The sequence below is a fragment of the Arachis ipaensis genome, chromosome B02 (assembly GCF_000816755.2).
Source record: "Arachis ipaensis cultivar K30076 chromosome B02, Araip1.1, whole genome shotgun sequence".
Lineage (NCBI taxonomy): Eukaryota > Viridiplantae > Streptophyta > Magnoliopsida > Fabales > Fabaceae > Arachis > Arachis ipaensis.
Genome location: NC_029786.2, coordinates 59,970,446 through 59,986,702, shown reverse-complemented (window position 1 = coordinate 59,986,702; position 16,257 = coordinate 59,970,446). Strand labels below are relative to the sequence as shown.

Sequence of the window (16,257 nt, the reverse complement as noted above, 5' to 3'; positions counted from 1 at the left end):
TAGCAAATAGGGTCGAAACTTGTCTAGAGCAAAAATAATGGCTAAAAAGCTCTTTTCCGGTGGTGGTGTAATTTGACTGAGCCGAATCCAAAGTTTTTTATGCATAAGCTATAGTGTAGGGCGCGTTACCATCGCGCTGTACTAGCGCGGCACCTACGGTGTGATTCGAGTCATCGCACATGATTTCAAAAGGTTGATTCCAATTTGGGCCTCGCACAATAGGAGCTGTGGTTAACGCTTCCTTCAACTTGTCAAAAGCCTTTTTGCAATCTTCACTGAAATGGAATTCCACATTCTTTTGTAGTAGGCGGGAGAGAGGTAAGGCGACTTTGCTAAAGTCCTTGATGAACTGACGATAAAAGCCTGTATGACCAAGGAAGTGACGGATCTCCCTCACCGAGGAGGGGTAAGGTAAACTCGAAATGACATCTATCTTAGCCGGGTCGACAGAGATTCCATCTTTAGAGACAATATGATGACAAGTCATCTTAGCCTAGTTTCACTAGTCTTTTTCTTTTATTTTCAATTGAATTTATGCACTTTCTTGAGCCATAAGTAAGCCAATTGGGTAAAATTTCATGTTTCCTTTGATTCAATCAACCATGGATAAATTAATGCAATTTCATGAGATTTTGTGCTATAATTGTCATATATTATGAAAGAATAAAAATCTCATGATTTTGAGCATAGCTTTGATGTGCTTGGTTGATTGATGATAGGTGAAAAGAGCTTTGAAGAGGGTTGAAGAAAGAAAAAATGGCAAGGAGCAAGAGAGAACAAAAAGCTTGAGCAAAAGCTTGCCTCAAACTTTAGCTCAAACTTTTGGAAGAGTTGAATTCACCCTGGATGGAGCAAAAGCTTGCGCCAACGTTTGACCTCAAGCTTTTAGGCAAACGTTGGCGCCACAACAAACACACCCTGGAGGGAGCAAAAGCTTGCGCCAACGTTTGACCTCAAGCTTTTAGGCAAACGTTGGCGCCACAACAGCCTGAAGGGGTATACTTCCAACAAGAATAACTTGAGTTGTAGATGTCCAATTGAGGTGATTCCAATTGGGTTAGAAAGCTGACATTCAGAGCTTTCCAACCATATATAATAGTCTATAGTGGGTATAAAATTGGCAACGTTGACAAGAGGACAAAGTAGCACCCCAAGAGGTATGCAAGAGGGATCCACGTTTGGCTCAAAGTTTGACCTCAAACTTTGGCTCAAACGTGGATGACAGCAAAGGAGGCTAGCTGATATGAAAAGCTTGAGTAAAAGTTTGACTCAAACTTTTACTCAAGCTTTTCTGGTTCATGGCCCGGTTCACAAGTGGGTTTCTCTCCAACTCCAAGAGCAATCAACAGAGGCTTTTGTCAACCCAATTCCATCAAGAGCAAAGGCCCAATTCAAGGCTTGAAGATCATTTGAAGAGAGTGTATAAATAGCTTAGAATTTAAGTTTTTGGGGAGCTTTTCCGTTTTAGTTTTTACTAAGTGATTTTGGGAGAGCTTTTGGTTAGAAATTATTTTGAGATTCTGAGTCTTGGGGAAGGAGAATTGAATTCTCTTCCTCTTAGTTTTCTTGTTTTCAATTTCATTTACACTTGTCTTAAATCTTGGGTTGAAGAATTGAGGAAATTCTGTCTCAATCTCATCTTGAGATCTCTCTCTGTTTTGATTTACTGCATCATTGAGAATTTGCGATTTCACTTCTTTTCTTCTACTGCTGGATCTTTACTTTTCTTGCAATTGAATTCTCAATTTGGATCTAAGAAGGCATTGAGATCTAGACTTGGTTATCTAGTCTCTTAGAGTCCTGAGATCTACATCTTTCAATCTAAATTTCCTTATTTCGTTGCTACACCAAGCTTATTTTCATTATCATTTGAGATCCGGTTTAATTGAATCCATCTTTTACATTTCTGTTTGTTGAATTTTACTTTTCCTTGTTTAACTTCTGCAAATCCACTTCCCAATTCCCTTTATAATTTAAGTAATTTATATTTCTTGCACTTTAAGATTCAGCCATTTACATTTCTTGCAATCTGAGTTTCTGCAATTTACATTACTTGTTCTTTAAGATTCAGCTTATTTACTTTCTGTTCTCTTTACTTTACTGCAATTATCCCTCTATCTTTAATTTTCATGCATTTTAGTTTTAGTCAATTACAAATCACTCAACCAAATCTTGATTCTCTTGACTAAATCAACTACTAAACTAAAATTGCTCAATCCTTCAATCCCTGTGGGATCGACCTCACTCCCGTGAGTTTTATTACTTGATGTGACCCGGTACACTTGCCGGTGAGTTGTGTGTTTGGAATTCGTTTCCACAAAAATACACATCACAATATGACCCAATACTATACCTTGCTTCACCATGAAGTGGCACTTTTCAAAATTCAAAACAAGGGTAGTATTGGTGCATCGCTCTAGTACCCTAGCTAAGTTTCCTAAACAAGCATCAAAGGAGCTACCATACACACTGACATCGTCCATGAAAACTTCCATACAATCCTCCAAAAGATCCAAGAAAACACTTGTCATGCATCTTTGAAACGTTGCCGGTGCATTGCAGAAGTCAAAAGGCATTCTCTTGTATGCAAACGTTCCAAAGGGGCAAGTAAAAGTAGTTTTCTCCTGATCCTCTAGAGCTATGTGAATTTGAAAGTACCCTGTGTATCCATCCAAAAAGCAATAATGGGATTTACCTACCAAGCGATCCAGCATTTGGTCAATGAACGGCAACGGGTAGTGGTCCTTCCTCGTTGCTTGATTCAGCTGGCGGTAATCAATACACACTCGCCAAGTATTCTAGACTCGGGTGGCCACAAGCTCTCCACTCTCCGTCTTCACCATTGTTACCCCAGACTTTTTCGGCACCACTTGGATCGGACTTACCCATTCACTATCGGAAATGGGGTAAATGATGTCCGCTTCCAAGAGGCGAGTTACTTCTTTCTTGACCACATCAAGGATTGTAGGATTTAGCCGTCTTTGCGGTTGTCGGACCGGCTTAGCGCCTTCTTCCATGAAAATCCTATGGAGGCACACTTGAGGACTTATTCCCACAATGTCACTTAGACTCCATCCAATTTCCTTTTTATACTTCCGGATAACTTCGAGGAGTTGTTGCTCTTCTTGATCAGAGAGATCGGTTGCCACTATCACCAGAAACTTATGTTCCTCATCTAGGAACGCATATTTAACATGAGGTGGTGGTGGTTTCAAATCTTCCCTTGCTTCTTCGTGGGGTAACTTATCCTCTTGGTTATGGAGACTTGGTGGGTCACTTTCATCTTCTTTATCACCTAAACCTTTTTGAAGCTCTTGGTGGTTATCTACCTCAAAGTCATTCTCTGGAGCTATAGCATCAATGCTAGATTTTGGGGTTGATGGGCGTGGCAAGGGTGGAGGAGCAAGGTTGCTAGGGGTGGAGTGGAAGCGTGCTAGACGTGACAAAGCCTTGGCAAGAGTTGCCATGCAATTCTCTTGCGTCTTTTGAAATTCCCTCTGCTCTTGGATGAGGGCTTGAAAGCTAGGTGATGACAAGTCATCTTATGCTAGTTTTACAAGCATTTTTCACTTGTTTCATTGGGTTTTATGCACTTTCTTGCATAATAAGTAAGTGATTGGAGTGGATTTTTATGATTATTTTGAATCAATCAAACATCATTTATTTTACACAAAATCATAAGGTTCATGCTAGAATTAATTGATTTTATGAATGATGCAAAGACCTTGTGATTTTGGTGAGACTTTGATTGCTTGTTTGGTTTCTTGTAAGTGAAGAAATGAAGAAAGGAGGAAGCAAAACAGTAAAGCGTTACGTTAGGAAATAGAACGCCACGCTTTGGAACACAAGTAGCTAGCGTTCACTTCTCTAGTGAGCGTGGCGCTCACTTTTCCACCTTTTTCATGGATTTCACAATTGGGGAGGAAGCCTTGTGCCTCTCACACTAAGGAGCACTCAAATATTGAGCGTAGCACTCAACCAAGGGAGCGCTAGGAGAAGCGCTCAATGAAGGCAGCACGCACCAAGCATAGCGCTCAAAGGATGAGCGCAGTGCTAAAAAAGGGAGCGCTAGAGGAGGCACATTGTGCACCAAAAATTGGCACGCCTAGGCTAGCAAGTGCAGCGCTCAAATAGTGAACTCAGCGTTTACAAAGAGAACGCTGGCTTGTGAGAAAGTATGCACGTGAGGGGAGCACCAAAGGGAGTGAACGTAAAGTTCACAAAGTGAACTAAGCGCTTCCCTGGGAGCACAAAATGCACCCTGGTCCAATTAAACCAAGCAAATCCGGATCCACTTCTTCAAGGCTAAATCAAAAGCCCATTCCAATTGCTCAATGATTGAAAATAGAAAGTGTATAAATAGGAGCAATTTTGATTTGAGAAAAAAGACCTTTACTTCACATTTTATTTTACTTTTACTTTTTGCTCTCTTTTAAATTTTCTTTTGAATTTGGGGAATTGGGATTAGATCTAAGTTTTCTTTCTGTTTGCTCTTTCTTCTGCAACTTCTATTTTCTGTTTTGGGTTTTGAATTCTGATTAAAGAACTCCACTAAATTTCTTCATCTGAGAATCATCTTTTAATTTTTCTTTTGATAGTTCTAAGATTTGGAATTTGGATCTGAATCTTATTTTCTATTTTTATTTTATTTTATCTGCAATTTCTTCTTTTCTGGTTTAGTCAATAGAGTAATTGAGATATAGATTTGCTTTCTGTTCTTGTTACTCTTTTGTAATTGTCAATTTCTCTTTTAGGATTTCATAATTGAGTTAAGCTTTCTTGCTGTTTTGATTTTTCTACAATTTTACATTTCTATTTTGCTACTGAGATCCAAATCTGAATCTCTTCATCTCATAGTTCTCTGATTTACTTCAATTTACATTTTCTAGCTCAAATTTGAATCCCAGTACCCAAATCCCTTTATTCTTGATGCAATTTAAGTTTCTTGTCAATTTAGATTCAGCAATTTAAATTTCTTGCTCTTTAAGTTTCAGTTATTTACATTCCTTGCAATTTAAGTTTCAGCTTTTTTACTTTCTTGCACTTTAAGTTTCCGTAATTTAATTCTTCTGCACTTTAAGATTTTGTCAATTTACCTTCTCCCTTTTATTTTCTTGCAATTTTACTTCTATTAATCAAGTTTCACTGAAATCATCAACTATTCGCTTAACTAAATTCATCACCTAACTAAAGTTGCTTAATCCATCAATCCCTATGGGATCGAACTCACTCTTGTAAGTTATTACTACTTGATGTGACCCGGTACACTTGCCGGTGAGTTTTGTGTGGAATCGTTTTTCCCTCATCAATTTTTTGGCGCCGTTGCCGGGGATTGATATAGATTGACAATGATTAAGTATGGTGATAATCTAGATTATGCATTTTTCTTTATTTTTGTCAAGCATACTTACTGTTTAAGTTTTTGTTTAAGTTAACATTAACCTCACTCTAGCAGTAGAGTGAATTGCTTTTGGTTTCTGGTTTTGTGTGTGGTTTATGTCAGCAAGAAGAAGAGGTGAATCCACATCTTTTGATTCTGAGCCTGAGAGAACATTATTGAGAAGAAGAAGAGAATCAAGAAGAAAGGGAATTATTGGAGAAGAAGCATCAGAAGAAGAGGATCAAGAGAGAGAGGATAACATCCCAAATCACCCTGAGGGTGTGGCTAATAACAATGGCCAGCCTCAAAGGAGAGTTCTAGCTTCCTACACCTTCCCAATACAAGAAACTGTGGGAGTAGCATACTCACTCCAAATGTTCATGCAAACAACTTTGAGTTGAAACCTCAACTGATCACTTTGGTGCAGAACAACTGTTCTTATGGAGGAGGTTCCTTGGAAGATCCAAATCAGCACCTAGCCATCTTTCTAAGGATATGTGACACAGTTAAGACAAATGGTGTACATCCAGACATCTACAAGTTGCTGCTATTCCCATTTTCATTAAGGGACAAAGCTGCTCAATGGTTGGAGCCATTTCCAAAAGAAAGCATCAACAACTGGGAAGATTTAGTGAGCAAATTTCTAGCTAAATTCTACCCACCTCAGAAGATCATAAGGTTGAAGACGGAGGTACAAACCTTCACCCAAATGGATAGAGAGTCACTTTATGAGGCCTGGGAAAGATACAAAGCCTTTATCAGAAAGTGTCCACCAGAGATGTTCAATGAATGGGATAAACTCCAAAATTTCTATGAAGGATTGACACTGCCAGCTCAAGAGGCCTTGGATTATTCTACTGGAGGTTCATTTCAACTCATGAAAACAGCTGAGGAAGCTTAGAACCTAATAGACACTATGGCAAATAACCAATACTTCTATGCTCATCAAAGGCAACGCCAACCAGCTCAAATGAAGGGTGTATTGGAGCTGGAAGGTGTGGATACCATTTTAGCTCAAAACAAAGTGATGCATCAACAGATCCAGCAGCAAATAGAGATGATGGCCAAGAGGATTGATGATCTTCAAGTAGCTGCAGTGAACACTACAAATCAAACACCAGCTGGGTGGGGGTAAAATGAGGAAAACTATGAAGAGCAGTGATGGGCGAATAATTTATACCCTTTTTGGCATTGTTTTTACATAGTTTTTAGTATGTTTTTGTTACTTTTTATTATATTTTTATTAGTTTTTATGCAAAAATCACATTTCTAGACTTTACTAAGAGTTTGTGTGTTTTTCTGTGATTTCAGGTATTTTCTGGCTGAAATTGAGGGACCTGAGCAAAAATCTGATTCAGAGGCTGAAAAAGGACTGTAGATGCTGTTGGATTCTGATCCTTCTGCACTCGAAGTGGATTTTCTGGAGATACAGAAGCCCAATCGGCGCGCTCTCAATTGCGTTGGAAAGTATACATCTTGGACTTTCTAGCAACATATAATAGTCCATACTTTGCCTGAGATTTGATAGCCCAAACTGGCGCTAAAGGCCAGCCTAAAACTTTCTGGCGTAAAACACCAGAACTGGCACCAGAATTGGAGTTAAACGCCCAAACTGGCACCCAAGCTGGCGTTTAACTCCAAGAACAGCCTATGCACGTGAAAGCTTCAATGCTCAGCCCAAGCACACAACAAGTGGGCCCCTGAAGTGGATTTCTGCACTATCTGTACTTAGTTACTTAATTTCTGTAAACCCTAGTAACTAGTTTAGTATAAATAGCACCTTTTACTATTGTATTCACATCTCTGGACGGTTAGTCTTTAGACTATGGAGGCTGGCCATTCGGCCATGCCTAGACCTCTTTTCTCTTATGTATTTTCTATGGTGGAGTTTCTACACCTCATAGATTAAGGTGAGGAGCTTTGCTGTTCTTCATGAATTAATGCAAGTACTATTGTTTTTCTTTCAATTCACGCCTACTTCTTCTCCAAGATATACTCTTATACTTAATTCAGTTAAGTCAGAATGAAGGGGTGACCCGTGACAATCACCCACTATCTTCGTTACTCGCTTAGCCAAGATTCGTGTGCCTGACAACCACAAACGGTCTACATGATGTTGAACGTAGTCATTGGATGACAGCCGGAGTATAGTCTCTTAGGTTTCTAATCAACGATTCACATCGTCTCTCCTGACAACAGAGCATCTGAATCTGAGATTAGAACCTTCGTGGTATAGGGCAGAACCATTGGTAGCATTCCTGAGATCTGGAAAGTTTAAACCTTGTATGTGGTATTCTGAGTAGGATCTGGGAAGGGATGACTGTGACGAGCTTCAAACCTACGAATGTTGGGCGCTGTGATAGTGTACAAAAGGATAGAGAGATCCTATTCTGACGCTAGCGGGAACCGACAGATGATTAGCCGTATGGTAGCTGTACATGGTATTTTTCATCCGTGACGAGAAATCCGATAGTTGATTAGCCGTAAAGAGATCGTACCTGGTATTTTTCATCCGAGAGGATCATACAGCTTTCCATGGAAGGGAGCACGCATGATTGGAAGAAGGAAATAGGAAAGTAGAGATTCAGAAGCAACAAAGCATCTCCAAATGCTTATCTGAAATTCCCACCAATGAATTACATAAGTAACTTTATCTTATTTTATGTTTTATTTATTTTTTAATTATCAAAACCTCATAACCATTTGAATCCTCTTGACTAAGATTTACAGGATGACTATAGCTTTCTTCAAGCCGACAATCTCCGTGGGATCAACCCTTACTCACGTAAGGTATTACTTGGATGACCCAGTGCACTTGCTGGTTAGTTGTGCAGAGTTGTGAAAAGTGTGATCACAATTTCGCCCACCAAGCAGTAGCAAAAGCAAGTTAACTCTATGCACAATCAAGGTGCTGGTCAGAATGAATTCCATGGAGACACTTATAACTCATCCTGGAGAAACCACCCAAATTTGAGGTACAGAACAACCAAAACCAACAGCCTTTGCAAAGAAACTCAAATCAAAACAATTCCACAAAAACAAACCATCAAAACCATCAAAACAATCAATCCCAACCTAACTACTATCCACCCAACAACCCATCCACTAACCAAAATAACTATCATCCACCCTCAACATCCCATAATCAACCCAACGACCCCAAAAATCTCAAAGGATCTCCAACTTGGAGATAATGATGGAAAAGATGATGAAACATCAAGAACTAACCAGTAAAAACCATGAAGCTTCACTACGGAATCTAGAGAGGCAAATTGGACAATTGTCCAAGCAAACATCAGTTGAGAGACCAACCAAAGAAGAATTTAAAGCAATCCAATTAAGAAGTGGAAGAACCTTGGTAAATGACAAAGAAACTAACAAGAAGACAGTTGAGAATGATGAGGTTAGCAGCAAGGAAGAAGTGACACTTAAGGGAGAAGGATCAAGAAAAGCTCAAGGAGAAAGAGGAACAGCCACAAGCTTCAAAGAAGGGAAAGCAAATCATGAGGAGCAATCACAAGAATTGAGAAAAATGGTGAAGACTTACACCCCTCCTCTGCCATATCCTCAAAGATTACAGAAGGAGCTCAAGGACCAACAATTTCCCAAGTTTCTAGAAGTTTTTTAACAGTTGGAAATTAATATTCTTCTTGTTAAAGCATTAGAGCAAATGCCCTTGTATGCAAAGTTCTTAAAGGAGCTTATCAACAAGAAGAGGAGCTGAAATGAGAAGGAAATGGTGATCTTGACCCAAGAATGCAGTGCTGTCATCCAAAGAGGTCTTCCACCAAAGCTCAAAGATCCAGAAAGCTTCATCCTATCTTGTACTATAGGCAACAGAACATTGGACAAAGCCCTCTGTGATCTAGGAGCCAACATCAACTTGATGCCTCTCTCATTAATGAAGTAGCTTGCAATAGAGGAACTCAGGCCAACAAGAATGTCACTTTAAATGGTTGACAGATAGCTCAAAATACCTAATGGAGTTGTGGAGAATTTGTTAGTAAAAGTAGGAGAATTCATATTTCCTACTGACTTTGTCATTTTAGACATGGAGGAAGAAGGACACAACTCAATCATCTTGGGGAGACCCTTTCTAACCACAGCAAGGGCTATAATTGATGTAGAGAAAGGTGAAATGACACTCAGAGTGCATGATGAAAAGATGATCATCAATGTCTTTAAAGCCATGCAATACCCCCTTGAGAAAAAAAAATATATGAGGGTGAAAATGGTGGAAGAAGTAGAGAGGGGGTTACTTGAGGCCAACAACCAGGAGGAACAGGAAGAGGAAACAGAAGTGGAACAAGATTTCATAGAAGAGGAAGTAATAAAAATCTCCTCTGAAGGCAAGACAGAAGAGAAGCCAAAATAAGAGTTAAAGCCTCTTCCCCCTCATCTCAAGTATGTATTTCTTGGAGAAGCAGAGGCCCTGCCAGTGATCATAAACTCCTCCTTGAACATAGAAGAAGAAACAAAGCTGATTGAAGTGTTGAAAGCTCACAAGACAGCCTTGGGTTGGACAATTGATGATATCAAGGGCATAAGCCTTGCCATCTGAATGCACAAAATTCTATTGGAGGAAGATTCAAGGCCTGTAGTTCAACCCAAAGAAGGATTAACCCAACCATAAAGGAGGTGGTTCAAAAAGAAGTGATGAAGCTATGGAATGCTAGAATTATATACCCAATCTCTGACAGCTCTTGGGTGAGCCCAGTACAAGTAGTGCCAAAGAAAGGTGGCATGACTGTCATCCTCAATGAGAAGAATGAACTCATTCCCACGAGGACAGTGACGGGGTGGAGAATGTGCATCGATTATAGAAGACTGAATAATGCTACAAGAAAAGATCATTTTCCTCTCCCATTCATTGACCAGATGCTGGAAAGATTGGCTGGCCATGCATACTATTGCTTCCTGGATGGGTACTCTGGATACAATCAAATAGTGGTGGATCCCAAGGATCAAGAAAAGACTTCCTTCACCTGTCCATTTGGAGTCTTTGCTTAGAGAAGGATGCCCTTTGGGCTATGCAATGCCCCTGCAACTTTTCAAAGGTGTATGCTTTTTATATTTTCTGACATGGTGGAAAAATTTTTAGAAGTCTTCATGGATGATTTTTCTATCCTTGGCAATTCATTTAACACCTGCTTGCATAATTTAACTCTTGTTTTGAAAAGATGCCAAAAAACTAATCTGGTATTGAATTGGGAGAAATGCCATTTCATGGTTCCTGAAGTGATAGTTCTTGGGCATAAGGTTTCAAGCAAAGGTATAGAAGTTGACAAAGCAAAAATAGAAATCATTGAAAAGCTTTCTATACCTGTTAACGTGAAAGTAGTAAGAAGTTTTCTTGGACATGCTGGTTTTTACAGGAGATTCATCAAAGATTTTTCAAAAATAGCAAAACCACTAAGCAACTTGCTAATGATTGATAATCCTTTCAACTTTGATGACAATTGCAAGCATGCCTTTGAAACTTTAAAGAGAAAACTCACTACAGCACCAATCATCACACCCCCAGATTGGGAATTACCTTTTGAACTTATGTGTGATGCAAGTGACTTTGCAATTGGTAGTGTATTGGGGCAAAAGAAAGACAAGCTACATCACGTTATATACTATGCTAGCAAGGTGTTGAATGAAGCACAGAAAAATTATACCACCACCGAGAAAGAGCTCTTGGCAATTGTATATGCATTTGATAAATTTAGACAATACTTGATTAGTTCAAAGGTTATAGTATATACTGATCATGCTGCTCTCAAGTATCTCATGTCTAAACAGGATTCAAAGCCAAGACTTATTAGGTGGGTGTTGCTGCTACAAGAATTTGACATTGAAGTGAAAGATAGGAAAAGGGAATGAGAACCAAGTGGCAGACCATTTGTCAAAACTATCACAAGAAGCTAACCAAGCTCCATATTCAGTGAAGGAAAGCTTTCCAGATGAACACCTTTTACAAATCCAATAAGCTCCCTGGCTTGCAAACATTACAAACTACAAGTTTGGAAGGAAGATTCCCCAAGAATTCACCAAGCAATAAGTGAAGAAGCTGCTCAATGAGGCCAAGAAATTCTTATGGGATGAACTATTCTTATTCAAGAGGTGTCCAGATGGAATGATTAGGAAATGTGTACCTGAGAGTGAGATGAGAGACATATTATGGCATTGTCATGGTTCAGCTTATGGTGGACATTTTGGGTCAGAAAGAATAACAGCCAAAGTACTTCAAAGAGGATTTTATTGGCCAACCATATTCAAGGATGTTAGAGAGTTTGTTCATCAATGCAATGAGTGCCAAAGAGCTGGAGGACTAACAAGAAGGAATGAGATGCCTCAGAATTACATCTTGGAGGTAGAACTCTTTGATCTTTGGGGCATAGACTTTATGGGCCCTTTTTCACCTTCATATTCTTTCAAATACATACTTGTAGCAGTAGAGTATGTCTCAAAGTGGGTGGAAGCCATGGCAACAACCACATGTGATGCACAAATTGTCCTCCAATTCCTTAAGAAGCACATGTTTACTAGATATGGAGTGCCTAAGGGTCTTGTCAGTGATGGTTGTAGTTATTTTTGCAATAAACAGATGGAGAAACTACTTCACAAATATGGGGTGATGCATAAAGTAGCTACACCATATCACCCACAGACCAATGGCCAAGCAGAGCTTGCAAATAGGGAGTTGAAGAGGATTTTGGAGAAAACAGTGGGGAACACAAGAAAGGATTGGGCTAGAAAATTAGAAGATGCTCTCTGAGCATATAGAACAGCATTCAAAACTCCTATTGGAAAGTCTCTTTTCCAGTTATTATATGGCAAGTCTTGTCACCTCCCTGTAGAGCTTGAGCATAAAGCCTTCTGGGCCACTAAACTCCTCAACCTTGATTCTCAAGCAGCAGGAGAGAAGAGGCTACTGCAACTAAATGAGATGGATGAGTTTAGACCGGAAGCCTATGAAAATGCTAAGATATACAAGGAAAAAGCTAAGAGATGGCGTGACAACAGGATCACAAACAAGGAGTTCAAACCAGGACAGCAAGTACTCTTGTATAACTCCAGGCTCAAAGTCTTCCCTGGCAAACTCAAGTCCAAATGGACTGGCCCCTACTTGGTGACAAAGGTTCTCCCTTATGGAAGCCTTGAACTCCTAGATGAAGCAACAAAGAGTAATTTCACAACAAACTGTCACAGGGCAAAGCATTATTTGGGAGGCCCTTGGGACAAAGAGAAGGAGATTCAGAAATTAAGTTGAGCAATAATGAAGGATGTCAAGCTAGTGACATTAAAAGAGCGCTTGTTGGGAGGCAACCCAACCAGAGGTAGTTTTTTTTTTCCTAAACTATTTCAATAAAAAGGTTAAGTGGACTTATCTGTATTTCAAGGAGCTAAGTTTGATGTTGCACACCAAAATAATTTAAGGGTGAATGAAGGATGCTAAGTTTGGTGTTCCACCAAAAATCTCATTTAAAAACACATTTCAACCCCTTGCATTAATGGTTACTAGCTCCAAGCAATCAGGGAAACCACTAAACCATTGTCTGTTCTCTAGTTTTTAGTTTTATTACTTTTAGCAAAAGCACAAGGTTTCATGTAACTGATGCATCATAAATAGTAGCAAGGGACTAAGTTTGGTGTTCCCTCACCAAAGTAAGTTCAAGAAACTACAATAATTCATGCATGCTAACTATCTGCCTAAGTGCTTGGAAAAAGAAGCAACTTCCAATAATTATGCAGAAAAGATACCCAACCTCTTAAAAGAATCATCACCAAGGGAAATGCAAAAGTAAAAGATGATGATGACAAAAGGAAAGCTTCAAGACACTCCTGAGAGGTTGTATTGTCACAAAATTCACTCTGTTTTGAAATGTTCTGAATGAGAAGCTGCTGTTTACCTTGATGTTTAGTTCAAATAATGCAAATTTTGATGTCTGCACTAGTTTATGTCTTTTTTCCCTTTTGCATCAATAAGAGAAAATGTTTGAAATAGAAAGTGATTGTCCAATGTAGTAGGAATTAGAATAAAGACTTGTGGTGGTAATTGCTTGATTGGATGATAAGCTCAATAATAAAAGCTGCAGAATAGAATGTTCTTTGTAGTGTCAACTCTTTTGCTGTTATAAAACCTTTTATTAATGAATATCCCTGGAAAATGAAAAGTAAGAAAGAAAAAAAGAAAAGAAAAGCCAAGGATTGGCAACAAGAATGAAAGAAACAAACAATGAGGCTAGACACCAATAGCTTCGACCTTAGGACATATGCCTGTGGTGCTTCTTGTACTAGGATATGCTTGGACAATTAGGTTCTGAGGAGTCTTTTAAAACTTGGTAACTTGGATTAACTAATCCGGGATTACCAACCGAAAGTCCATTATCAAGAGCAACCTAGTTACAAAGCATTTAGTAACCCAAAGAGGTGCTGGGCATCAATGTTCTTAAGAAGAATTGTGAGCCAAGTGTCTATAGTGAAGAAGTGTTGAGAAAAATTGAGCCAAAAGGCTGCTGCAACACTTGATACTGAGCTATCAGTGAGAAATAAGTTTCTAAGCAAAAGAAAGAAGGAAAGAGCTAACAGGGATCAATCAAAGATCAAGGAATTATAGCAGCAACTCTAGTGAATCCTCAAAGAGACATTTCAAATCTATCAGCAAAGAATAATTGAGCTGCATTTTGTCTGCATAAAATCCCATGGTCCAAATTCAATTACCTCCTAAATAAGGATATATATATATATATACTTCTCTGTTTCATTTCATTTCTTCTCATGTTTAGTGCTTGCTTGGGGACAAGCAAGGTTTAAGTTTGGTGTTGTGATGACAAGTCATCTTATGCTAGTTTTACAAGCATTTTTCACTTGTTTCATTAGGTTTTTTGCACTTTCTTGCACAATAAGTAAGTGATTGGAGTGGATTTTCATGATTATTTTGAATCAATCAAACATCACTTATTTTACACAAAATCAAAAGGTTCATGCTAAAATTAATTGATTTTATGAATGATGCAAAGATCTTGTAATTTTGGTGAGACTTTGATTGCTTGTTTGGTTGCTTGTAGGTGAAGAAATGAAGAAAGGAGGAGGCAAAACAGTAAAGCGTTATGTTAGGAAAGAGAACGCCATGCTTTGGAACACAAGCAGCTAGCGTTCACTTCTCTAGTGAGCGTGGCGCTCACTTTTCCACCTTTTTCGTGGATTTCACAATTGGGAGGAAGCCTTGTCCCTCTCACACTAAGGAGCGCTCAAATATTGAGCGTAGCACTCAACCAAGGGAGCGCTAGGAGAAGTGCTCAACCAAGGGAGCACTAAGCAACACTCAAACACTCAACGTAGCGTTCACTAAGGGAACGCTAGGAGAAGCGCTCAATGAAGGCAGCACGCACCAAGCATAGCGCTCAAAGGATGAGCGCAGCGCTCAAAAAAGGAGCGCTAGAGGAGGCACATTGCACACTAAAAATTGGCACGCCTAGTCTAGCAAGTGCAGCGCTCAAAAAGTGAACTCAGCGTTCACAAAGAGAACGCTGGCTTGTGAGAAAGAATGCACGTGAGGGGAGCACCAAAGGGAGTGAACGAAGAGTTCACAAATTGAACTGAGCGCTTCCCTGGGAGCACAAAATGCACCCTGGTCCAATTAAACCAAGCAAATCCAGATCCACTTCTTCAAGGCCAAATCAAAAGCCCATTCCAATTGCTCAATGACTGAAAATAGAAAGTGTATAAATAGGAGCAATTTTAATTTGAGAAAAAAGACCTTTACTTCACATTTTATTTTACTTTTACTTTTTGCTCTCTTTTAAATTTTCTTTTGAATTTGGGGAATTGGGATTAGATCTAAGTTTTCTTTCTGTTTGTTCTTTCTTCTGCAACTTCTATTTTCTGTTTTGGGTTTTGAATTCAGATTGAAGAACTCCACTGAATTTCTTCATCTGAGAATCATCTTTTAATTTTCTTTTTGATAGATCTAAGAATTGGAATTTGGATCTGAATCTTCTTTTCTGTTTTCATTTTATTTCTTTTGTAATTTCTTCTTTTCTATTTTTGTCAAGAGAGTAATTGAGATCTAGATTTGCTTTCTGTTCTTGTTACTCTTTTGCAATTGTCAATTTCTCTTTCAGGATTTGATAATTGAGTTAAGCTTTCTTGCTGTTTTGATTTTTCTGCAATTTTACATTTCTGTTTTGCTACAGAGATCCAGATCTGAATCACTTCATCTCATAGTTCTCTGATTTACTTCAATTTACATTTTTCAGCTCAAATTTGAATCCCAGTACCCAAATCTCTTTATCCTTGATGCAATTTAAGTTTCTTGTCAATTTAGATTCAGCAATTTAAATTTCTTGAGCTTTAAGTTTCAGTTATTTACCTTTCTTACAATTTAAGTTTTAGTTCTTTTACTTTCTTGCACTTTAAGTTTCCTCAATTTAATTCTTCTGCACTTTAGGATTTTGTCAATTTACCTTTTCCCTTTTATTTTCTTGCAATTTTACTTTGGTTAATCAAGTTTCACTCAAATCATCAACTATTCGCTTAACTAAATTCATCACCTAATAACGTTGCTCAATCCATCAATCCCTGTGGGATCGACCTCACTCTTGTGAGTTATTACTACTTGATGCGACCCGGTACACTTGCCAGTGAGTTTTGTGTGGAATCATTTTTCCCTCATCACTAGGCTCTCCATAACGGAAGTTAATGGGGGTGGGACGGTAGTGGAAGCTAGGTTGTCCCAAGTGAGGTAGTAAGTAGATGGATGGAGAGGGAATCGGCGGTGGAAAAGGTAAAGGAGCTTGAGGGTATGATGGTCGCATTTCATGTTGAGGGTATGAAGCATAAGCATATGGACGGGCAAAGTTATGGTGAGGACGTATTCCACTAGGTGT

The 16,257-nt window shown here is 38.9% G+C and overlaps 1 pseudogene; it reads right to left on the bottom strand.

Moving 5' to 3' along the window:
- Positions 1-16,257, bottom strand: part of LOC110269231 — a 57,024-nt pseudogene that overhangs the window by 17,643 nt on the left and 23,124 nt on the right.